The 25,451-nt window shown below is 45.2% G+C and overlaps 1 pseudogene; it reads right to left on the reverse strand.

Annotated features, from left to right (window-relative positions):
• Positions 1 to 426: 426 nt before the first annotated feature.
• The window catches only part of LOC111959027 (synaptic vesicle glycoprotein 2A-like), a 33,143-nt pseudogene continuing 8,118 nt past the window's right edge, over positions 427 to 25,451 (reverse strand).

A 25,451-nucleotide genomic window follows, 5' to 3' on the forward strand; every position in this document is an offset into this window, starting at 1 on the left:
ACACGGCGAACAATATGGGCTGAACAAATTTCAACATTGTCAGAAATAGAGATTTGAAGGATTGATTTGAGTAGCCGTTTATGATTGATTGAGATAGAACGGCTAGAAGTAATGTTTTAAAGGGAAAAAGCTCAACAGTTCACTTTTGTCAACAGTCTCATTCAAACCATAATGAAAGTAAATCTGGAATGTTCTAAAATTTATAAAATGGCAGTTATTTTGTACATAAAATAAACACAAGACCTTGGAAGGTATGATAATGAGGAGAGGCCTTGGTTGAACTAAATGTTTTGGTTTACTCATTAAGTAAAAAATGGTTCAAATCAAGGCATAACGTATCCTTTTTGACTGACGTTCTACCATAGCAATGTAGACTCATGTAGATGGGAAGTGAGCTGAGCTGAGAAAGTGAGGTGAGCTGAGAAATTGGTGTGAATATGGATTGGATGGCTAGTGGTAATTTCCATTACGGGCTATTGGCATGGCTCATAAACTAGACCCCATGTCCCTACCCCATAACCCCAGTAATCTGTCTTCATTTTGGGGACCTGCATCTAAACTACCTCCTCAACGCTCCTAAACACATACACTCAGGGATTAAGATTGCACTGAACAAGCATTAAAGTTGGAACAGCTTCTGTTGGTCTAGGGGCAGAGTTTGGTTGCACTTCCCTTTCTCTACCAACTCACAGCCTATTCATGGGGATCAATGTCAAGCAGCGGCAGCACAGTTCCACAGATCTTAGTAGTATAGAGATGTGTCTATCTAAACAGTACATCCAATATCAGGCAATCCACAATATTTACAACTTAGTAGATCTGTGCAGCATCTGCATTGAACTAATTCCTGTGAATAGGCTGGGACTTCAATGGGGCGTACAGGGCAGAGTTGAGGGGTTTCTTGGGCTGCTTGTTGTTCACAGTGTGGCTTACTCATTCCGACCCCCCACGTCGCCCCCTAGGGGTGTGGCCACATTATTGCAGCACCTGGCCCCGRGTCTCCGGCAGCTTGAACGCCAGGAAGCTGCCCGCTGCAAGCGCCCCGGAGGCAAACAGGATGGGCACAGCCTTGGTAATGCCCACGAAAGAGGTGAAGATGCTGATGCCCAACACGGCTGCCAGCTTACAGAGGGCGTTTAGAAAGCCAAACGCTGTGCATCTGGGAGGAGAGAGGAAGATCAGTCAGTTCCATAATGACCTCTATTCAAACAGTCTCAGATTGAACTCATAATGTAACACCTGCAGGAGGACTGTTCAGCCAGATAGGGAGCGCTACTACTCTTTCTGAAATTGGAAAATAATATTTAATCATGGTCCGATATTATTAAGCAAAAAGGCACGAGGGGGTGTGGTAAATTGGCCATTTACCTGCAAACCCCCGAGGTACCTTATTGCTATTATAAACTGGTTACCGACGTAATTAGAGCAGTACAAATAAATGTTTTGTCATACCCATGGTATACGGTCTGATATACCACGTCTGACAGCCAATCAGCATTCAGGGCTAGAACTCCGTTGATAATAATGAACAGCCAGTCTGCTATGATGAGATCTCAGAGTTTTGAAATGGCCAGAAATGTTTCAGTCAACCCAGTTTACTGGGATATACAGGATTTTTTAGTATAGGTTGGTTGAGGCAGTGCAGTGTTCACTCAGCCATGGGGTGGCAGTAAGGATTCCCACCCAGTCTCACACACCACTACCACCAATGCTCTTACACAGTACTACAACCTCCATTTTCCTCCATCTAGTGTAACCAATCACATCAAGGCACCACTTTTGCCAGTACACCCTGGAAGCTACAACCTTCCACATTGCCAAGGTTTTGGTGTGGCTCTCTGGTTGGGGTTTCCTACCTCTTGTCAGAGGGGTAGAGCTCCACCGTCAGCACGTCCAGGGCGTTCCAGGAGGCGATGCTGATGCCCCCGAACAGACAGAGCAGAGCGATCATGGCCGACTCGCTGTTGCCGAACGACAGGAAGAAACAGCTGACACAAGAGATCACACTGGAGCCCGCTGAAGAGTGAGAGGAGAGGAGGGAAAGAGATGGGGAGGGAGGGAAAGGGAGGGAGATAGAGGGTAAGGAGGGGTCGAGAGAGGGAGGGGGAAAGGGGAGAGAGAGAGAGAGAGAGAGAAGAGAGGGAAAATGAGTGAATCTATGAATATGTCATCTAATATGCCTGCTATTCTTGCTGAATCCATTTTGGCCATTGTGAGACAGAAAATTCTGCCCAATCTACCATAGATTAAGCAGACTACATTTTGTTTTCTTATGGTTGCTGATCTCTATGTGTCAAAGACATGCACCAACAGTACGGTGCAAAATCAGATGACACCATTGTAGCCGTGACGACACTGTCGCCTCTCCTCGCTCTATTACCCAGCATCCTCAGCCGTCCGATCTTGTCCATGAGCAGCGCCGACACGATGTTGCCAGGCAACACGGCCAGGGTGCCCAGGAAGCTGACAAAGTATATCATGTAGGCACTGTTCTCGTCGCTGAAGTCGCTAAGCATGCAGCCCTCCTTGTTGTGCAGGAAGGTGCTGTTGACCAGTTTGCTGTTGATCAGCCTGTACTTGAACAGATCTGTTGGGGAGAGGAGGGGAGAGGGGGGGGGGTTATTGATGAGAATTGTGGTTAATTCGATTCATTGTAGGGATAGACTTTAATGCATTCTGTACTGCTCGGATCTTTAATGTCAGCTGAGATCAGCTGAGATTATGATATTGTGTTCATGTGAGATATATGAAGACAATACCATAAACCACAGTCATTCTAATGGATGAATGACAGAATATGAACTGGGGCGTAAGGTTCAAATATCTAGGGCCTATTCAATGAGTTACAAAATAAAATACATTCATAATACTGAATTCTTTATTCTACTGTACATGAGAGAACGGTTTGTCCATACTGTCCAAGCCTAACCTCTGACCTCTAGGTTTTGCTCTGCTGTACTTCTCAGTATAAATCCATCATGTGGTTGGTCCCATAGTGGGTTAACATCCTGCACTATGGCAACAATCTAGCAGCTTCTAGCACTTAGTGGGAAAGCACAGAGGGATTAAACAATAAAGCAATAGTAGTGAAATGGCTTTCTAATTCAAATTCAAATGAGTAGCTCCTGCATGGCATTGATAGCAGCAGAGTGATTGCTTGACTAGTCTAATGACGGACAAACACCTAACAGAACGAGAGGGAGGCGTTCAGATAGTCCCTATTGTACTGCTCTGATAACGTCTTGAGAGAGACAGAGAGAGAGAGAGAGACTAAGCCATTATAGGCTTGTGTTTGGCTGATAATAGGTTTCTAATCGTTGTAATGTCAGAGATAAAATTGGATTCTGCCGATGGATCGAGAGGACTTCAAGCTCATCAATTTTACCCATCTTTTGTCATCAGCCATACAGATGAATCATCTTCTTGTGCAGGCTGCTTTTGTTTTGGAAAAATCTATCATTCAGTTTGAGATGACTGACAGTTATGTAATTTGCAGGCTGAAGTAAAATAGGATTGGGCCTGTGTTGCTAGGATACCTCTCTCTGTCTGCATTGCCTCATTATGTTACAGGGCCAGGGAGTAGAGTGATGGTAATTGAGCCATTTTGTCTTGTATGAAGCATATAATTGGAGCTGATTCTCTGCTCTGTTTCTGGCTCCGTTTCTGTAAGAGAGGTTTAACACCGTAGCAAGATATGCATAAGACCTATATGAACAATATAAGACATGTTTATCTCCTTAGACAACAATATGGTATACAATTGTATTTTATCTGTCAATCAAACACAGAAGCCACTAACACAATTGAGATTACAGTACTTGGACGAGTTAATGAAGGGAAAACCCCTTATAAGCAAAACAAGACATTCACAACTTATAATTCCAACAAACACTGATACAACACTCATCAGCAGAGAGTTGTAAACAACCGACCTGTGTTGTAGAAGAGGGTGGCGATGAAGGTGCAGTTCTTGAAGAAGGTGTTGCTGGAGGTGATGTCTTCAAAGTAGCACTCCTCAAACAGAGAATCCTCGAACACCATGGACTTCATCTTCAGATTCATAAACCTGACAGAGAGACAGAGACAGAGGGAGAGAAAGAGAGAGACAGAGGGGGAGAGGGAGAGAGATAGAGAGACAGAGGGGGAGAGAGAACGAGTTTGTTTTAACATCAGAATGACTGACTGACCCTTGACCTATTTACTGTATGAATGGCTTGGTACCCTGCTGTGTTCCCATGACAACGCTGATGAGGGAAGAGGGAAGCAGGACCTACTTGTTGTTGAAGTACTCTCCGTTGCGGTGCACCTGGTTCTCCAGGGTGAAGTTGAAGGTGACGTGCTCCACCTTCTCCTTGATGAAGACCTTGGTGCGCGAGGAGTACTCCTGCTTCTGGAGGTACTTGATCATGTCAGGGAACCACACCGTCAGCCCGTAGTAACTGAGGGACAGAAGGGAGATGGATGTTAAGACAGACGTAGGGATCATGATGATACACTTAACATAACCCACTTAGAAGGGATAGGACACTAACTACATCATCAATATCAGTAATGTAAAACTACATTTTCACTTGAGTCAGACACAATCAAATCAAAGTGTATTGGTCACGTACACACATTTGCAGGTGTTATAGCAGGTGCAGGGAAAGGCTTATGTTTCTAGCTCCAACAGTGCAGCAGAATGCCTCGCAAATACAATACTAATACACAAATAATCAAAAAAACTAAACAAGAAGTTAAGTTAGTTTATTATACCTGCAGTTCATTCTATGCAGATGTGACTTTGGCTGTAAATGACCTGAAAACTGTTTTGGGGAGCTTGACTTTACCTGAACGACATAGAGAACCACACAGCCATCATCATGAGAGTGGTGCGGCGGTACTCAGGAGAGAATATGGCCAGGAAGTTGCTCCACACCTACAGGGAGGTTCACAGACACACAGACACACACGCACACACAAACCGACAAACACACGCAAACGCACACAACCGCAAACAATATATCTCAAAGGAAATCTCTCTACAATCTACAACAGCATTAAATTAACATAAAGTTCCACACAAGCCAACAGTAAACACAGCTAGTAAACATAGCTAGTAAACACAGCTAGTAAACACAGCTAGTAAACACAACTAGTAAACACAGCTAGTAAACATAGTCTAGTTTAAACACAGCTAGTAAACATCAGTGCTAGTAAACACTAGATCTAGAAAAAGCACAGCTAGTAAACACAGCAGAGTAAAATCTCTGCACACAGCACTTTATAAACAACGGGGGCTCATATACAAACAATCATTCCAGTCTCTCATTCTGTAGTTAAGTATATAAACATGAACCTTCTCTGTTCTCTTTGATAGTAATAGCAGTGCTGATTGTCATTCAGGAGTATGAGAGACTATAGGCGGAATAGTAGCCTAGCGGTTAGAGCGTTGGCCAGTCACAGAAAGGTTGCTGGTTTGAATACTTAGCCAACAAGGTGAAAAATCTGTCGATCTGCCCTTGATCAAGGTGCTTCCCTAATTTGCTCCAGGGGAGTTGTACTACTATGGCTGACCCTGTAAACCAACATATTTGGTTTACAGTGGCAGAGATCTTTGTGGGCTATACTCGGCCTTGTCTCAGGATGGTAAGTAGGTGGTTGAAGATATCCCTCTAGTTGTGGGGGCTGTGCCTTGGCAAAGTGGGTGGGGTTATATCCTTCCTGTTTGCCCTGTCCGGGGGTATCATCGATGGGCCACAGTGTCTCCTGACCCCTCCTGTCTCAGCCTCCAGTATTTATGCTGCATTAGTTTATGTGTCGGGGGCTAGGGTCAGTTTGTTATATCTGGAGTAACTTGTCCTGTCTTATCCGGTGTCCTGTGTGAATTTAAGTATGCTCTCTCTAATTCTCTCTGTCTTCTTTCTTTCTCTCTCTCGGGACCTGAGCCCTAGGACCATGCCTCAGGACGACCTGACATGATGACTCCTTGCTGTCCCCAGTCCACCTGGCCGTGCTGCTGGCTCCAGTTTCAACTGTTCTGCCTGCGGCTATGGAACCCTGACCTGTTCACCGGACGTGCTACCTGTCCCAGACCTGCTGTTTTCAACTCTCTTAGAGACCGCAGGAGCGGTAGAGATACTCTTAATGATCGGCTATGAAAAGCCAACTGACATTTACTCCTGAGGTGCTGCACCCTCGAACTACTGTGATTATTATTATTTGACCATGCTGGTCATTTATGAACATTTGAACATCTTTGGCCATGTTCTGTTATAATCTCCACCCGGCACAGCCAGAAGAGGACTAGCCACCCTCATAGCCTGGTTCCTCTCTAGGTTTCTTCCTAGGTTTTGGCCTTTCTAGGGAGTTTTTTCTAGCCACCGTGCTCTCTACACATGCATTGCTTGCTGTTTGGGTTTTAGGCTGGGTTTCTGTACAGCACTTTGAGATATCAGCTGATGTACGAAGGGCTATATAAATACATTTGATTTGATTAGATTTCACTGCACCTATCTGTGTATGTGACAATAAACATGTTTTTTGGTATACAGCTACTATTTAGTTTGAGATAGAATAACACACTTTTGTTAGACCAATGATGAGCATTCAAACTTTAAGAAGAAGAGAAGGATAATCCTCCATTCTTGTTAAAGTATTCACTCAATTTAGCCCAGTTGACCAAAGATCCTTAGGAGAGCAAGTAAACATTATGTTAGTCTCTGGTTTAGCTATTGATTACAGTATGTATGCTATGTCACCTGGTGTAACAGGTTAAGGTAGAGTATGTTACCTGGTTGAAAGGTTAAGGTAGAGTATGTTACCTGTTGACAGATTAAGTAGAGTATGTTACCTGTTGAACAGGTTAAGGTAGAGTATGTTACCTGGTTGAACATTTATAAGGTAGAGTATGTTACCTGGTTGAACAGGTTATTAAGGTAGAGTATGTTACCTAGTTGAACAGGTTATTAAGGTAGAGTATTACCTGGTTGAACAGGTTATTAAGGTAGAGTATGTTACCTAGTTTGAACAGGTTATTAAGGTAGAGTATGTTCTGACTGAACAGGTTATTAAGGTAGAGTATGTTACCTGGTTGAACAGGTTAAGGTAGAGTATGTTACCTGGTTGAACAGGTTAAGGTAGAGTATGTTACCTGTGTTAACAGGTTATTTAAGGTAGAGTATGTTACCTGGTTGAAGAGTTAAGGTAGAGTATGTTACCTGTTGAACAGGTATTAAGGTAGAGTATGTTACCTGGTTGAACAAGGTTAAGGTAGAGTATGTTACCTGGTTGAACAGGTATTAAGGTAGAGTATGTTACCTGGTTGAAAGAGTTAAGTTAGGTAGAGTATGTTACTTGGTTGAACAGGTTAAGGTAAGTATGTTACCTGGTTAACAGGTTATTAAGTGTAGAGTATGTTACCTGGTTGAACAGGTTAAGGTAGAGTATGTTACCGGTTGAACAGGTTAAGGTAGAGTATGTTACCTGGTTGAACAGGTTAAGGTAGAGATATGTTACCTAGTTGACAGGTTAAGGTAGAGTATGTTACCTAGTTTGAACAGGTTAAAGTAGAGTATGTTACCTGGTTGAAACAGGTTAAGGTAGAGTATGTTACCTGGTTGAAGAGGTTAAGGTAGAGTATGTTACCTGTTGAACAGGTAGTAATGAGTATGTTACCTGGTTGAAGAGGTTAAGGAGAGTATGTTACCTAGTTGAACAGGTTAACGTAGTGCATGTTACCTGGTTGAACAGTTAGTAGATGTGTTACTAGTTGAACAGGTGTTATTAAGGTAGAGTGTGTACCTGGTTGAACAGGTTATTAAGGTAGAGTATGTTACCTGGTTGAACAGGTTAACTGGTAGAGTGTGTTACCTGGTTGAACAGTTATTAAGGTAGAGTGTGTTACCACGTGTTGCGTTGAACAGGTTAAGGTAGAGTGTGTACCTGGTTGAACAGGTTTTAAGGTAGAGTGTGTTACCTGGTTTGAACAGGTTATTAAGGTAGAGTGTGTTACCTGGTTGAACAGGTTAAGGTAGAGTATGTTACCCTGGTTGAACAGGTTATTAAGTAGAGTGTGTTACCTGGTTTGAACAGGTTAAGGTTAGAGTATGTTACCTGGTGAACAGTTATTAAGGTAGAGTATGTTACCTGTGTGAACAGTATTAAGTAGAGTATGTTACCTGGTTGAACAGGTTATAGGTAGAGTATGTTACCTGGTTGAACAGTTAAGTAGAGTATGTACCTGGTTGAACAGTTATGGTATAGAGTATTTACCTGGTTGAAAAGTATTAAGGTAGAGTGTGTTACCTGGGTGAACAGGTTAAGTAGAGTATGTTACCTGTTTAACAGGTTAAGTAGAGTGTTACCTGGTTGAACAGGTTAAGGTAGAGTATGTTACCTGGTTGAACAGGTTATAAGGTAGAGTATGTTACCTGTTGAACGTTATTAAGGTAGAGTATGTTACTCTAGTTGAACTGTTATTAGGTAGAGTATGTTACCTAGTTGAACGTTATTAAGGTAGAGTATGTTACCTGTTGAACAGGTTATTAGAGAGTATAGTTACCTGGTTGAAAGGTTATTAAGGTAGTATGTTACCTGGTTGAACAGGTTAAGTAGAGTATGTTACCTAGTTGAACAGGTTATTAGAGTGGAGTATGTTACCTAGTTGAAACAGGTATTAAGTGTAGTTAACGGTGTTCCTCCTCCTCTTCATACGAAGAAGAAGGAGTAGTGATTCGACCAAGCGCAAGCGTTGTGATATGACATGATATTTATTTAAACAAGACGAAAACAAACTATACTTGACTAACTACAAAACAATTAACGAGTGGACTGACCTGAACGTAAGAACTTACATGTAAACGAAGAACGCACGAACCGGAAACCAGACTACACAAAAACCGAACGAACAAACATACCAAACAGTCCCCGTGTGGCGCAACATACACAGACACGGAAGACAACCACCCACAACAAACAGTGTGAAAACACCTACCTTAATATGACTCTCAATCAGAGGAAATGACAACCACCTGCCTCTAATTGAGAGCCATATCAGGTCACCTTTAAACCAACATAGAAACAGAAAACATAGACTGCCCACCCAAACTCGTCGCCTGACCAACAACACATACAAAACTAACAAAACAGGTCAGGAACGTGACATAACCCCCCCCCTCAAGGTGCGAACTCCGGGCGCACCAGCACAAAGTCTAGGGGAGTCTGGGTGGGCATCTGACCACGTGGTGGCTCAGGCTCTGGGCGAGGTCCCCACCCCACCATAGTCAATCCCAGCTTACGTCTCCGCCTTAGAATGACCACCCTTATCTTACACCCACTTAATTTTAATGTAACCTTAATATAAGGGGCAGCACCGGGACAAGGGGCAGCACCGGGATAAGGAGCTCAGGACAGAGATATACACAGGACAGAGAGGTAGGTCAGATAGAGAGTAGCTCAGGATAGAGGGCAACTCCGGACTGAAGGGACGCTCCGGACAGAGAGACAGCTTGGACTGAGGGGCAGTTCTGGATAAATGGCGCTCTGGGCTGAGGCACTCATGACTGGCTGACGGCTCTGACGCTCATTGCTGGCTGACGGCTCTGGACGCTCATGGCTGGCTGACGGCTCTGCAGATCCTGTCTGGTTGGCGCTCTGGCAGATCCTGTCTGGTTGGCGGCTCTGGCAGATCTGTCTGTGTTCGGCTCTGGCAGATCCTGTCTGGTTGGCGGCTCTGGCAGATCCTCTGTTCTGGTTAGCGGCTCTGGCAGATCCTGTCTGTGTTGGCGGCTCTAGGCTCCTGACTGACGAATGGCTCTAGCGGCTCCTGACTGACTAACGGCTCTGACGGCTCGGAACAGAACGGGCGCTCTAATTGCTCGGACAGGACGGATGGCTCGAGACGGCTAGCGGGAGACGGATGCTCAGACGGCGCTGGGGAGACGGATGCTCAGACGGCTGGAGAGGATGCCAGACGGGACTGAGACGAGGCTCAGACGGCGCTGGGAGACGGATGGCTCAGGAGACGGATGCCTCAGATGGCGCTGCGGAGACGGATGGCTCAGATGGGGCTGCCGGAGACGGATGGCTCTGGCTGATCCTGTCTGCGGAAGCTCCTTGGCTGCTCCTGTCTGGCGGAAGGCTCTAGCGCTCTGTCTGGCGGAAGGCTCTAGCGGCTCCTGTCTGGCGGAAGGCTCTGTAGGCTGCATGGCAGACGGCCTTTGCAGGTCTGCAGGCAGACGGCGGCTTTGAAGGCTCAATACAGACGGGCAGTTCATGCGGCGCTCGCACGTACAGTTCGGAAGCCGTTGGGCGAGACGGCAGACTCTGGCCGGCTGAGACGCACTGTAGGCCTGGTACGTGGTGCCGGAACTGGAGGCACCGGACTGAGACACGCACTTCAAGCCTAGTGCGGGAGCAGGACAGGGACACCTGACCTCTCGAAGCGCACTATAGGCCTGGTGCCTGTGGTACCGGCACTGGTGGCACCGGGCTGAGTGCACGCACATCAGGACGAGTACGGAGAGAGGAACAGTGCCGTACAGGCTCTGGAGACGCACAGGAGCTTAGTGCGTGGTGCCGGAACTGGAGGCACTGGGCTAGACGAGCACCATGGAGAGTGCGTGGAGGAGGAACAGGGCTCTGAAAACGCACTGGAAGGCCTGGTGCGTGTGTAGGCACTGGTTTACTGGGCTGGGGCGGGAGGTAGCGCCGGAATACTCGGACCCTGGCAAGCGTATGGCTCCTCTAGGCATTGAGCCTGCCCAACCTTACCTGGTTGAATGCTCCCCGTCGCCCGACCAGTGGCGGGAGGGTGGAATAACCGCACCGGGCTATAGGCGAACCGGGAGACACCATGCGTAGGCTGGTGCCATGTAAGCCGCCCGAGGAGAGCGTACTGTGGCCTAGATATGTAGGGCCGGCTTCATGACATCCGGCTCAACGCTCAATCTAGCCCTACCAGTGCGGGGAGGTGGAATAACCCGCACCGGGCTATGCACACGTACAGGAGACACCGTGCGCTCTACTGCGTAACACGGTGTTCGCCCGTACTCCCGCTCTCCACGGTTAGCCTGTGAAGTGGGCGCAGGTCTCCTACCTACCCTTGGCCCACTACCTCTTAGCCACCCCCCCCCCAATAAATTTTTGGGTAGTACTCACGGGCTTTTCGGGCTTCCGTGCTAGACGCGTCCCCTCATAACGCCGGTTTTGGGCTTGATTCTCCGGCCTCCAGCCTTGCTTCCTTGCTGCCTCCTCATATCGCCGCCTCTCAGCTTTAGCTGCCTCCAGCTCCTCTTTGGGGCGGCGATATTCTCCTGGCTGCGCCCAGGGTCCTTTGCCTTCTAGGTCTTCCTCCCATGTCCATTTCTCCAAATAATTCAGCCTCTCCTGTTGTTGCTGCTTGGTCCTGGATTGGTGGGTGGTTCTGTAACGGTGTTCCTCCTCCTCTTCATACGAAGAGGGGGAGTAGTGATTCGACCAAGGCGCAGCGTTGTGATATGACATGATATTTATTTAAACAAGACGAAAACAAACTATACTTGACTAACTAACAAAACAATAAACGATGTAGACTGACCTGAACGTAAGAACTTACATGTAACACGAAGAACGCACGAACCGGGAAACCAGACTACACAAAAACCGAACGAACAAACATACCGAAACAGTCCCGTGTGGCGCAACATACACAGACACGGAAGACAACCACCCACAACAAACAGTGTGAAAACACCTACCTTAATATGACTCTCAATCAGAGGAAATGACAACCACCTGCATCTAATTGAGAGCCATATCAGGTCACCCTTTAAACCAACATAGAAACAGAAAACATAGACTGCCCACCCAAACTCACGTCCTGACCAACTAACACATACAAAACTAACAGAAAACAGGTCAGGAACGTGACAGGTAGAGTATGTTACCTGGTTGAACAGGTTAAGGTAGAGTATGTTACCTAGTTGAACAGGTTATTAAGGTAGAGTATGTTACCTAGTTGAACAGGTTATTAAGGTAGAGTATGTTACCTGGTTGAACAGGTCAGCCAGCTTCATCCTCCATCTCTGGTGCCAGGCGGTGCCCTCTCCCATGTCCACCAGCTCATCCATCTGCTTAACTGTCTTGATAGTGGTCACCTAGGGGCAACAACACAACTCAGTCACACTAACTTCCTTAACATAATTACTCCCTAAACAAGTTTATCAACGCTTAATTCATCCTCAAATAAGTAATAAGTTCAAGCTAATTCATGAAAATTGAACAAGGGTCATCCTTACTGTAAATATATGAGACAGGCTGTGTTTGCTCAGAGGCAGTATTTGCTAGATGATTCATGAATATAAAAATGTCCCCTCATTTCTTTTCTCTGAATAAAAGACTGCTTCACTTCACAGACTAGATGTGTCTGATAGAGGTTTGAAAGTAGTTTAGGATGGATGTACTGTGTGTGCATGTGTGTGTGTGTCACTCACAGAGAAGACCCTCTCTGGGTAGCCCTTCGCCCTCATGTTGGTGTCATGCACCTGCTTCAGAATCATCCAAGCCTCATCGTGTTTCCCATTCTACAACAGACAAGACAGACACATTTGTCTAATGAATAGCTAAATAAATAGGAACTCATTATAGTATATTTGTCAGGATAATCAGGATCCCAGCAGCTGTATATTGACGGTAGCTACTGTAGGTGTCATGATATTCAAACACAGCATTAAGTCCCAAGTTAAACCCAYGATGATAAACAATGCCTTGGGTAGCTACTATGATTTTTGTTATATTTTCATTGGTGGTTGGTGGACTGACCTCCAGGAAGAAGCGTGGGCTCTCGGGCATTGTGGTGAGGGCAGAGATGGCTGCCACAGAGGGGAAGGCACACACCAACACAAAGACACGCCAGCTGTGGAACTGGTACGCAGAGCCCATCTGGAAACTCCAGCCTGGAACAGGAACATAAAGAGGTTGAAGAACTATGGTGCAAGGGTCATACCAAAGAGTAGTATACAGGACGATAAGCATATGCATCCATGTTTGATAGGAGCATAACAAAGAATATGATGATTGTTTCTGTGTGTATAAATTGTGTGCATTCAATTGTATTTAAATGTACAGAATGTGTAATCTGTGCTTGGAAACCAAATTTCACTCTGGGGTGGTAGAAATGAACCGACGAACATTGACCGACGAACAACCCCCCAACCGACTCACTGATTTGTTGATTGATTCATTGACTGATTGACTGGTAGGTTGATTGGTTCATTGACATTTCTCACCATAGTGGGGGATGATGGCCCAGGCCATGGCAGAGGCATAGATGCCACCGATCATCCAGAACATGCAGAGCCAGCTGAGGTGCTCTCCTCTCTTCTCCTGGGCCAGGAACTCAGAGTAGTAGGAGAACACGATGGGGATGGAYCCACCGATGCTGCAGAGAGGGAGAGAGAGAGGGATAAAGCGAGAGGAGAGAGAGAGAGAGAGAAAGGAAGAAAGAGAGAGAGGTAATAAAGTCTCTTCAGGCTATTAAACCATTTAAATAACCTGTGCCAGCACAATAACATTGTCATCATCAATAATAGATAGGCTTCATACACATTTCATCTAGTTGATTTAACCAAGCTGGGATCGCTTCCAGACTTCCAGCTTTGGGAGTCATTGTGGGGCACATTAATTTTGGCATAATTTACAGTCGGCACTAGTATTTATAGCCGAGTCGTTCTCAGAGGAGAAGGGGTGTGTGACACAGCATGCTTCCTTACCCCACGCCGGAGAGCAGACGGCATAAAAGGAAGGAGCTGTATCCTTGAACGAAGGAGGAGAAGAAGGCAAACACACTGTTGATGGAGAGGGAGATGAGGAGGGTCTGTCGCCGTCCAATACGGTCGGCCAGGCCGCCCCAAAGGAAGGCCCCCACCATCATCCCCAGGTACACAATAAGACCTGAAAGAGGGAGAGAAAGAGAAGGGGTGGGGAAGTGGGAAGGAGAACAAGGGAGAGAGAAAGAGGAGAAAAGGTGAGAGGGAATATAGGGATGGAGGGGAAGAGAGAAGAAGGGAAAATAAGTTATTAATACCTATCAGGGTTATTATAAAAAAGGGTTCCAAAATGGTTATTTCGCTGTCCCCATAGGAGAACCCTTTTTGGTTCCAGGTAGAACTATTTTGGGGTCCCTTGTAGAACCCTTTACACAGAGGGTTCTACCTGGAAATAAAAGTGTTCTACCCGGAACGAAAAAGGGTTTTTCAAAGGGTTCGCCTATGGGGACAGCCGAAGAACCCCTTTAGATTCTAGATAGCACCTATTTTTCTTAGAGTGTATGGATCATAGAAATAGAAAGGATAGAACGGGCGTCCCCATTCAAGTCAATGATGGTGTAATGGGTGGACAGCCATTGTGAGTGAAAAGCAAGTGTACCCATTAATCTCTGCCGTGATTTTTTGACTCAACTCAACTGACTGTCACGCCCTGACAGAGAACCTTTAATTTCTCTCTTTTGGTTAGGTCAGGGTGTGACTAGGGTGGGTAGTCTAGTTTTTCCTTTTCTATGTTGGCCTGGTATGGTTCCCAATCAGAGGCAGCTGTCTATCGTTGTCTCTGATTGGGGATCATATTTAGGCAGCCTTTTCCCACCTGTTGTTTGTGGGATCTTGTTTTTGTATAGTTGCCTTGAGCACTGCAATACTGCACGTTTGTTATATTCTTTGTTGCCTTGCACCAGATTTGCCAGTTCTTGCTGTGAGATGTTACCCCACTCTTCCACCAAGGCACCTGCAAGTTCCCGGACATATTTGGGGGGAATGACCCTAGTCCTCACCCTTCGATCCAACAGGTCCCAGGCGTGCTCAATGGGATTGAGATCCGGGCTCTTCGTTGGCCATGGCAGAACATTGGCATTTCTGTCTTGCAGGAAATCACGCACAGAACGAGCAGTATGGCTGGTGGTATTGTAGTGCTGGAGGGTCATGTCAGGATGAGCCTACAGGAAGGGTACCACATGAGGGAGGAGGATGTCTTCCCTGTAACGCACAGTGTTGAGATTGCCTGCAATGACAACAAGCTCAGTCCGATGATGCTGTGACACACCGCCCCAGACCATGATGGACCCTCCACCTCCAAATCGATCCCGCTCCAGAGTACAGGCCTCGGTGTAATGCTCATTCCTTCGACGGTAAACGCGAATCCGACCATCACCCCTGGTGAGACAAAACCGCGACTCTTTTTGCCAATCCTGTCTGGTCCAGCGACGGTGGGTTGGTGCCCATAGGCAATGTTGTTGCCGGTGATGTCTGGTGAGGACCTGCCTTACAACAGGCCTACAAGCACTCAGTCCAGCCTCTCTCAGCCTACTGTGGACAGTCTGAGCACTGATGGAAGGATTGTGCGTTCCTGGTGTAACTCGGGCAGTTGTTATTGCCATCCTGTACCTGTCCCGCAGGTGTGATGTTCGGATGTACCCATCCTTTGCAGGTGTTGGTACACGTGGTCTGCCACTGCGAGGACGATCAGCTGTCCGTCCTGTCTCCCTGTAGCTCTGTCTTAGGTGTCTCACAGTACGGACATTGCAATTTATTGCCCTGGCCACATCTGCAGTCCTCATGCCTCATTGCAGCATGCCCAAGGCACGTTCACACAGATGAGCAGGGACCCTGGGCATCTTTCTTTTGGTGTTTTTCAGAGTCAGTAGAAAGGCCTCTTTAGTGTCCTAAGTTTTCATAACTGTGACATTACCGTCTGTAAACTGTTAGTGTCTTATACGACCATTCCACAGGTGCAGTTCATTAATTGTTTATGGTTCATTGAACAATCATGGGAAACAGTGTTAAAACCCTTTGCAATGAAGATCTGTGAAATTACTTGGATTATTACGAATTATCTTTGAAAGACAGGGTCCTGAAAAAGGGACCTTTCTTTTTTTGCTCAGTTTACATTACCATGGAAATGATTGCATCACAATACCAGGCAGCCATTGCGAGTGTACCCATGAGTTTGCCAGGCAAATTGCCAGGGTTAGAGGTTCCAAGACTGTTCCTTTCATTGTATTCTATAGTATGGATCAATACATTCATTGACATTTCATTCTGTTTAGCTCTTGATAGAGTTCCAAGCAATCCTTAATCTAGCTAACTAGAGAGTCTCATCGGACAGATACACAATTGCTTCTTCTACCACAAAAATGTATTAAAGAATGGTGTATCCTTTAACATTATTATACATCAGGGGACATATGTGTCAAGCGTCTCAGAATACAGGTGTAGGATCTTAATTTGATCGCCCTGTTGCAGGAGAACTTTGCAGGGGGGAAAAAACACGTAGATTAGAATTTCATTTTCCACTTTAAAAGACTTTCAGACTTGATTTTCCCTTGCTTAAAATGTATCAACCCCTACAAAAATGTGCATTCATTATAATCCACATAATAATTCACATTTCCTGTTGCTGCAGGAGGCTACAGAAAACTGGTTCAAATTAGGATCCTACACCTGAATGGGTGTTTCATCTATATAGAGTTTTCATCTATATTCTTTGCAGCTGTTTACATACCACCACAGTCAGAGGCTGGAACTAAGATAGCATTGAATGAGCTGTATTCCGCCATAAGCAAACAAGAAAATGCTCACCCAGAGGCGGCGCTCCTAGTAGCCGGGGACTTTAATGCAGGGAAATCAGTTTTACCAAATTGCTATCAGCATTTTAAATGTGCAACCAGGGGGAAAAGAACTCCGGACCACCTATACTCCACACACAGAGATGCATACAAAGCTCTCCCTCGCCCTCCATTTGGCAAATCTGACCATAATTCCATCCTCCTGATTCCTGCTTACAAGCAAAAATTAAAGCAGGAAGTACCAGTGACTAGATCAATAAAAAAAGTGGTCAGATGAAGTAGAAGCTAAGCTACAGGACTGTTTTGCTAGCACAGACTGGAATATGTTCCTCCTTCCTCCAATGGCATTGAGGAGTACACCACATCAGTCATTGGCTTGACACAACAGTGGTAGGCCTGATCACCGACAACAACGAGACAGCCTATAGCGAGGAGGTCAGAGACCTGGCTGTGTGGTGCCAGGACACTAACCTCTCCCTCAACGTGATCAAGACAAAGGAGATGATTGTGGACTACAGGAAAAAGAGGACCGAGCACGCTCCCATTCTCATCGACGGGGCTGCAGTGGAGCAGGTTGAGAGCTTCAAGTTCCTTGGTGTCCACAGCACAACAACCACATGGTCAAGCACGACAGTCAGGGGATGACTGAAAAGTATGTTGTCATGTTGGTCTCATATGTTATAGGTTTACAGTGTACTATTCGATGATGCATGGGCCTGATTGTTGATCACGCCTGGTCATAGACTGTTCTCTCTTAGGCCGACGGCAGCGGTGACCGGAGCGCCAAAGCTAGGTCAAATGATTCTTAAACGCTGTCTACCCCAAGACATAAGACTCTGGCATCTAGTTAATGGATTACCAGATATTGCAGTGCTGCCGCCATCTTTAACACCCACTGGTACTATCTCTGTTGTCAGATCTTCATAGTCCATTTAACATAACTCTAACTAACATGTATATATACCTCAAATAACGTGCCCCGCACCATGACTCTGTTCAGTGCCCCCTGTACGTCGTGGCCAAAAGTTTTGAGTATAACAAAAATGTATTATTTCCCAAACGTATGGCGCTTCAGTGTCTTTAGGATATTTTGTCAGATGTTTATGAGAATATGAATGAATATTAAAGTTTCATGAGTGTCAAGAGGCTTTTATTGAAATTACAATGATAGTTGATGCAGAGTCATATTTGCAGTGTTGACCTTTTTTCAAGACCTCTGCAATCCGCCTGGCATGCTGTCAATTAACTTCTTGGGCCACATCCTGCTGATGCAGCCCATTCCTTGCATAATATGCTTGGAGTTTTGTCAGAATTTGTGGTGTTTGTTTGTCCACTGCCTCTTGAGGATTGACCCACAAGTTCTCAATGGGATTAAGGTCTGGGGAGTTTTCCTGCATGGTCCCAAAATTCGATATTTTGTTCCGAGCCCTTAGTTATCAGCTTTTGCCTTATGGCAAGGGTGTCCATCATGCTGGAATAAGGCATTGTTCGTCACAACTGTTGTCTGGATGGTTGGAAGAAGTGGCTCTCGGAGGATGTGTTGGTACATTCTTTTATTCTGCTGTGTTTTAGGCAAATTTGTGAGTGGGCCACTCCTTGCTGGAAGCAACCACACTGAATGGTCTCAGGATGCTTTACTGTTGGCATGACACAGGACTGATGGTAGCGCTCACCTTGTTTCCCGGACAAGCTTTTTTCCGATGCCCCAAACAATCGTAAAAAGTGGATTCATCAGAGAAATGACTTTACGTCCTCAGCAGTCCACCTGTACCTTTGCAGAATTCAGTTCGTCCCTGATGTTTTTTCTGGAGAGAAGTGGCTTCTTTGCTGCCCTTCTTGACACAAGGCCATCTCTCAAAAGTTTCGCCATGTGCTGGCAATGCCCACACTGTGCCTTGCTGCCATTCCTGAGAGCAAGCGCTGTACTGGTGGTGCCGATCCGCAAGCTGAATCAACTTTAGGAGACGGTGGCGGCTTGCTGGACTTTCCTTGGGCGCCTGAAGCGCGTCTTCACAACAATTGAACATTCTCCTTGAAGTTCTTTGATCCGATAAATGGTGATTTAGGTGCAATCTTACTTGGGAGATATTTGCCTGTTGAAGCCTTTTGTGTTCAAAGAATGAATGAAGGCACGTGTTTCCTTGGAGGTAAAATGGTTGATAGAGGGAGAACAATGATTCCAAGATCACCCTCACTTTTGGGAAGTTCAGTCTGTTATTCAACTAATCAGCCATGAAGAGTGTCTCCAGCTTGTCTGTCAAGATCACATGTGTTAATGAGAGATGATGATGATGTCAGCTGGTCCTTTTGTGGCAGGGCTGAAATGCAGTGGAAATGTTTTTTGGGGGATTCAGTTCATTTGCATGGCAAAGAGGAACTTTGCAATTAATTGCAATTCATCTGATCACTCTTCATAACATTCTGGAGTATATGCAAATTGCCATCATTCAAACTGAGGCAGCAGACTTTGTGAAAATTAATATTTGTGTCATTCTCAAAACTTTTGGTCACGACTGCACAGTACCAGTCAAAAGTTTGGACACAACTACTCATTCCAGGGTTTTTCTTTATTTTTACTATTTTCTACATTGTAGAGTAATAGTGAAGACATCAAAACTATGAAATAACACATATGGAATCATTTAGAAACCAAAAAAGTGTTAAACAAATCAAAATATATGTAAACACCCTTTAACTTGATGAAAGCGTTGCACACTCTTGGCATTCTCTCAACCAGCTTTTTATAAAAAATGTATTTAACCTTTATTTAACTAGGCAAGTCAGTTAAGAACAAATTCTTATTTACAATGATGGCCTACCAAAAGGCAAAAGGCCTCCTGCGGGGACTGGGGCATGGGATAAAAAAATAAAAATAAATACAATATAAATAAGAGAGACAACACAACAAGAGAGACAACACAATACTACATAAAGAGAGACCTAAGACAACAACATAGCAAGGCAGCAACACATGACAACACAGCATGGTAGCAACACAACATAACAACAACATGGTAGCAACACAACATGGCAGCAGCACAACATGGTACAAACATTATTGGGCACAGACAACAGCACAAAGGGCAAGAAGGCAGAGACAACAATGCATCACGCAAAGCAGCCACAACTGTCAGTAAGAGTCTCCATGATTGAGTCTTTGAATGAAGAGATTAAGATAAAACTGTCGAATTTGAGTGTTTGTTGCAGCTCGTTCCAGTCGCTAGCTGCAGCGAACTGAAAAGAGGAGCGACCCAGGGATGTGTGTGCTTTGGGGACCTTTAACAGAATGTGACTGGCAGAACGGGCGTTGTATGTGGAGGATGAGGGCTGCAGTAGATATCTCAGATAGGAGGGAGTGAGGTCAAAGAGGGTTTAATAAATAAGCATCAACCAGTGGGTCTTGCGACAGGTATACAGAGATGACCAGTTTACAGAGGAGTATAGAGTGCAGTGATGTGTCCTATAAGGAGCATTGGTGGCAAATCTGATGGCCGAATAGTAATGAACATCTAGCCGATCGAGAGCACCCTTACCTGCTTATCTATAAATTATGTCTCCGTAATCTAGCATGGGTAGGATGGTCAGCTGAATCAGGGTTAGTTTCAGCTTCATGTGGTAGTCACCTGGAATGCATTTCAATTAACAGGTGTGCCTTGTTAAAAGTTAATTTGTTGAATTTCTTTCCTTCCAAATAAATGCTTCACAGCGTTCAAGTAACAGACACATCTCACATCTGTTCAGAGGAGACTGCGTGAATCAGTCCTTCATGGTTGAATTGCTGCAAAAAAAACACTACTAAAGGAAACTAATAATATGAAGAGACTTGTTTAGGCCAAGAAACATGAGCAATGGACATTAGACCGGTAGAAATCTGTCCTTTGGTCTGATGAATCCAAATCTGAGATTTTTGATTCCAACCTCCGTGTCTTTGTGAAATGCAGAGTAGGTGAACGGATGATCTCCGCATGTGTGGTTCCCACCGTGAAGCACAGAGGAGGAGGTGTGATGGTGTGTGGATGCTTTTTTGGTGACACTGTCTGTGATTTATTTAGAATTCAAGGCACACTTAACCAGCATGGCTACCACAGCAATCTGCAGCGATACGCGATTCCATCTGGTTTGCACTTAGTGGGACTATCATTTGTTTTTCAACATGACAATGACCCAACACACCTCCAAGCTGTGTAAGGGCTATTGGACCAAGACGAAGAGTGATGGAGTGCTGCATCAGATGACCTGGCCTCCACAATCACCCGACCTCAACCCAACTGAGATGGTTTGGGATGAGTTGGACCGCAGAGTGAAGGAAAAGCAGCCAACAAGTGTTCAGCATATGTGGGAACTCCTTTAAGACTGTTGGAAAAGCATTCCTCATGAAGCTGGTTGAGAGAATGCCACTAGTGTGCAAAGCTGTCATCAAGGCAAAGGGTGGCTACTTTGAAGAATCTAAAATCTAAAATATATTTTAATTTGTTTAGCACTTTTTTGGTTACTACATGATTCCATATGTGTTATTTCGTCGTTTTAATGTCTTCACTTTTATCCTATAATGTAGAAAATAGTAAATGAAATCCCTTGAATGAGTAGGTGTGCCCAAACTTTTGACTGGTACTGTATATAAAAAATTATATTTGAAGACATCCACACACACTCCTACAGTATATTATACAGCATAAGCAAATCCAATGTAAGTCACTGGTGAGTGAGATCTGCTAAAGGATTCTCCTTCTTTTACATTTTAGTCATTTAGCAGATGCTCTTATCCAGAGCGACTTACAGGAGCAATTAGGGCTAAGTGCCTTGCTCAAGGGCACCTGGACAGATTTTTCACCTAGTCATCTACGGGATTCGAACCAGCAACCTTTTCGGTAACTGGCCCAACACTCTTAACCGCTTTCTCACAAGCACAATGTGTACACACATACCACAGACATCAATGCAGACCCGCTTGTGTGTACTGTATGTCTGTAGTATGTGTGTATACCACAGACATACAGTCTCAAGTTCTTTTTATACCTCAGTGGTGTAAATACACCAACACGATGACTCATACACACCAACCACACTATGGGCCCATTCACACAGATAAGTCAACAAGCCCATAATATGTACAAGGGATCTATAATATCAGCTGTGCTAATCCATCACTAAGGCTAGGAAGCGAATTAGTGTTGGAGGTCAGGTGAATGCAGTGTTGGCTAACGTTGAAATAGCGCTTTCATGGTACCAAGACTAACAGTACAGAAGCACTGTGTTGTTGGTGAGTCAGAGACCTGTGTGATGTTGGGTGTCCCACCGCCTTCCCCTTCACTGATGTGTTGTGTGTGTGTGGTGTGGGTTGTGTGTGTGTTGTGGTGGTGTGTGTGTGTGTGTGTGTGTGTTGTGTGTGTGTGTGTGTGTGTGTGTGTGTCTTGAACAATGCCTAGATGGGTCTGAAGGTGACTTCTTTCCTCGTGCTAGGAGGTGTGTACAGAGACCTCTCTATCTCTGTGTGTGCAGCGACAGTTAGAGAGCACTGTCAACACCGTCGTGTGTCCCCCGCCTTAACAATAGGCCTGAGCGGCAGGAGGGAGCTGTGATGATGACTGAGCTTGAAAGCCATCGCCGCAATGCAGTAGCATGGCAGCCAGTGGCCGGTGGTTGTGGCCTCGCTCCTCTCTTCCTGGCCTATAAGAGGGAGCAGACTCTGCTGGGAGACTGTCTGTGTGCTGATCTCAGTCTACACCTAGCACTCACTGTTATTGCTCAGTGCTTCCCAAATGTACCTCTACTTCCTGTATAGTGCACTTATTTTGACCAGGGCCCATAGGCTTTGTCATAGGGCTCTGTCAAAAGTAGCCTCAATCATCTATATCTGTATCTGTCGTCAAGTTAGCACCAAGGCTATTGCAGCCACAGTCAGCAGCATATCCAGGGACTGGCCGGAATGCATAACCCAGCCACAGAGGAAATACAATAGGGTGTGATAAATAGCTTATCTTTAATGTTGTGAAGAGATTTTTCTGGTGAATTGAGTCAGTCTGACACGCCTGAAAAATACATCTACAGCCTTTATTACTAATACAGCGAGAAGAATATATAAAAACGCCAACAGGTCTAAAATAAGAAGATCTGACAAAATAAATGATTTGCAATTTTAAATAATGGATTGCCAATGGCAACTGTATTAAAATATCCACACTCACAAAAAAAAATGCTGTAGTTGCAGAGAGTATCACGATGGCTTGGAATTCTGCCATAATACCCCTTCCATACTCATATAAGGCATTTTACAATTGTGGTCATTGGCTACGGATCCCATGATGAAAACATACAGTAGCCTAATTAATAGCACTCATCAAACATCGCTAATGTTTAGTTTTTCATTCATGCATAAATTGATGAGTTTATTCGATATTAATTCTGTGAGTGCCGGGCTTGCATCCAATGGTGTCTGTTATCAATTCCTGCCAACTGCTGAAGTGCTGTTGTTAAACCTAAGTTGAATCTGTTTACTGGTACCAAGAGGAATCACGGAAACAGTAGCGAGGACTCCCATTGGAGCAGTTAGATGAGAGAGAGCCAGAGAGAGCCAGAGAGAGAGAGAGTAGGGAGGAGCCTACCAGACAGTGAGCCTCCAACATATTCAAAAAGAGAAAATTAGGATTGGGGAGGGGACGAGGAAGGGAGAGAGAGAGAGAGAGGAGTATGAGAGGAGGGATCCACAATCATGTGAGCTCAGCATAGTGTGACAGAGCTCACTGAGGCTGCAGGCTATGGAAGAAGTGTGTTATGTGGTATGGAGGAGTGGTTATGTTGTATGTGTGTGTGTGAGTGTGTGCTGTGTGTGTGTGTGTGTGTGTGGTGTGTGTGTGTGTGTGTGTGTGTGTGGTGTGTGTCGTGCGTGCCGCGTGGGAGCGGTTTAAGGGGGCACTATTAATAGCCCCTTTCTGCGAGACGTAAAAGGCTTTTTGAGTGAGCCAGGCAGAGTATCCTCATAGCATTTGGGCCACGTTGATTTAGTTGACCATCACCATTACAGTCAAAAATTGCACTGCTGAGTGCCTCCCGGGTTGGCGCATTGTCTAGAGCACTGCATCGCAGTGCTAGCTGTGCTACAGAGTCTCTGGGTTCGCGCCAGGCTCTGTCGCAGCCGCCGCTGTACCGGTGAGGTCTGCTCATGGGCGACGCACACAATTTGCCTACTCGTCCGGTTAGGGAGGGTCTTGGCCAGGTAGGGATATCCTTGTCTTCTCACGCTCCAGCGACTCTGTGCCGGCGCGCAGTCGTGCTAACCGGGGTGGCGGGTGCAGGTCGTTTATCCTCCGAACATTGTGTGCGGCGTCCTCCGGATGTGGAGGCGCGCTGTGTAAGAGCATACAGAACTTAGTTGGTCCCTGTGATAAATACCAAATTCCAAATGTTTCCCCGTATGGCTTCGAGAAAGGATCTGGCAAAAATGGACTTCAGACCTTCGATCTCTCACCGATTGCCCCAACGCCGGTTGTAGTATAATGAAATCATGACAAGAACAAAAAAACTATTAAGTAAGAATGGAAATTACCCTAAGCAATCTAATGCCAACTAGCAATAACCACCAATTAAGGGGAGAAAAGGGAATAAAATTAAATTTAAAAAAAAAAATAATAATAATAAATGCTACTGCTCTCACAAATTCTGTCCCCTCGTAAAAAAGCTGTATAAATCTATCAGGGTGTTACTGTTTCTTTACAAAAGCTAAAATGCTTCCTACTTTACTGTATATTGTTAAAATGTTGCACACTGAACATAGGACATTCTGTTCCCTAAAATATCCCAAATGCTAATATAATACTACCAATGCTAAGATCGTTTTCTAATACACTACTATATCCATCATGCATCACTAAATGCTAACATGACTCTACCCTTGCTAAAAAAAAGCTCTACATCTTCCATTGCTAATATGCTAACACACTGCCTTCACAGTCCCGTAAATGCTAACCATGTTCCTCCTTGCTTTGCTGAGTAAAACAGACACACCTAAGCTCTGCTGTCACGGTCCAGCCCTTTTTTAATCATCCCTCTCTCCCTCCTTCCATCTCTCCCACCCTTCCGTTGATATGCTAAGCAGTTTATGCCATGTTTATCTAAAGGCCAAGGAGACACCAGGAGAGAAAGGTTCTCTTTACCCTCAGGGCTACCAGCCGAGCTATCTGAAAACAAGAGACAAGCACACAATGAAAAGACTAAAGGGGACAATGTGAATTTCCCCAAGGTTATGGCTATGTTAACATCCACCTTGAAAACATAACCACGGTAAAGAGAAAAGGCACCGTGACTAACGGTTTGAATATAACCACACTGTCAACAAGACACAATGGTATCATTTTAGAAAATGGAGTCTTGATATTGCATGTCAGTAGAAATGAAGTGTATCTGCTCAGCTGTGTTAAATCTGTCTGACAGTGAAATCTTACAGCTACATCTCCAGCAGTTCTCCAGAAATCTCTTGCTGAGCGGCAGACAGTACTACCGTAAAAGGGCAACCAAAGATTCTCCATTTGCATCTGTAGCTATGTACCTTTCTGTCTTTTGTGAAAAAAAATGGATGTTCCAAGCACAGTGTCACGATTTCCAAATTCACCTCTTTAACTATTGTGGATGCTTACCGCTGCTGGATGGGTGCAGCAGGGGTGAATATATTATGGTCATTGCCGCACACACACACACACACACACACACACACACACACACACACACACACACACACACACACACACACACACACACTGTGTGGTTCCGCCAGAGTGCATCAGGTTAAAGAGCTGTCTCTTATACACATCTAGATGTGTATAAGAGACAGGTGTGTGCGTGTGCGTGTGTGTGTGTGTGTGCGTGCGCGTGGGAAGGGGGT

The sequence above is a fragment of the Salvelinus sp. IW2-2015 genome, linkage group LG35 (assembly GCF_002910315.2).
Source record: "Salvelinus sp. IW2-2015 linkage group LG35, ASM291031v2, whole genome shotgun sequence".
Classification (NCBI taxonomy): Eukaryota; Metazoa; Chordata; class Actinopteri; order Salmoniformes; family Salmonidae; genus Salvelinus; species Salvelinus sp. IW2-2015.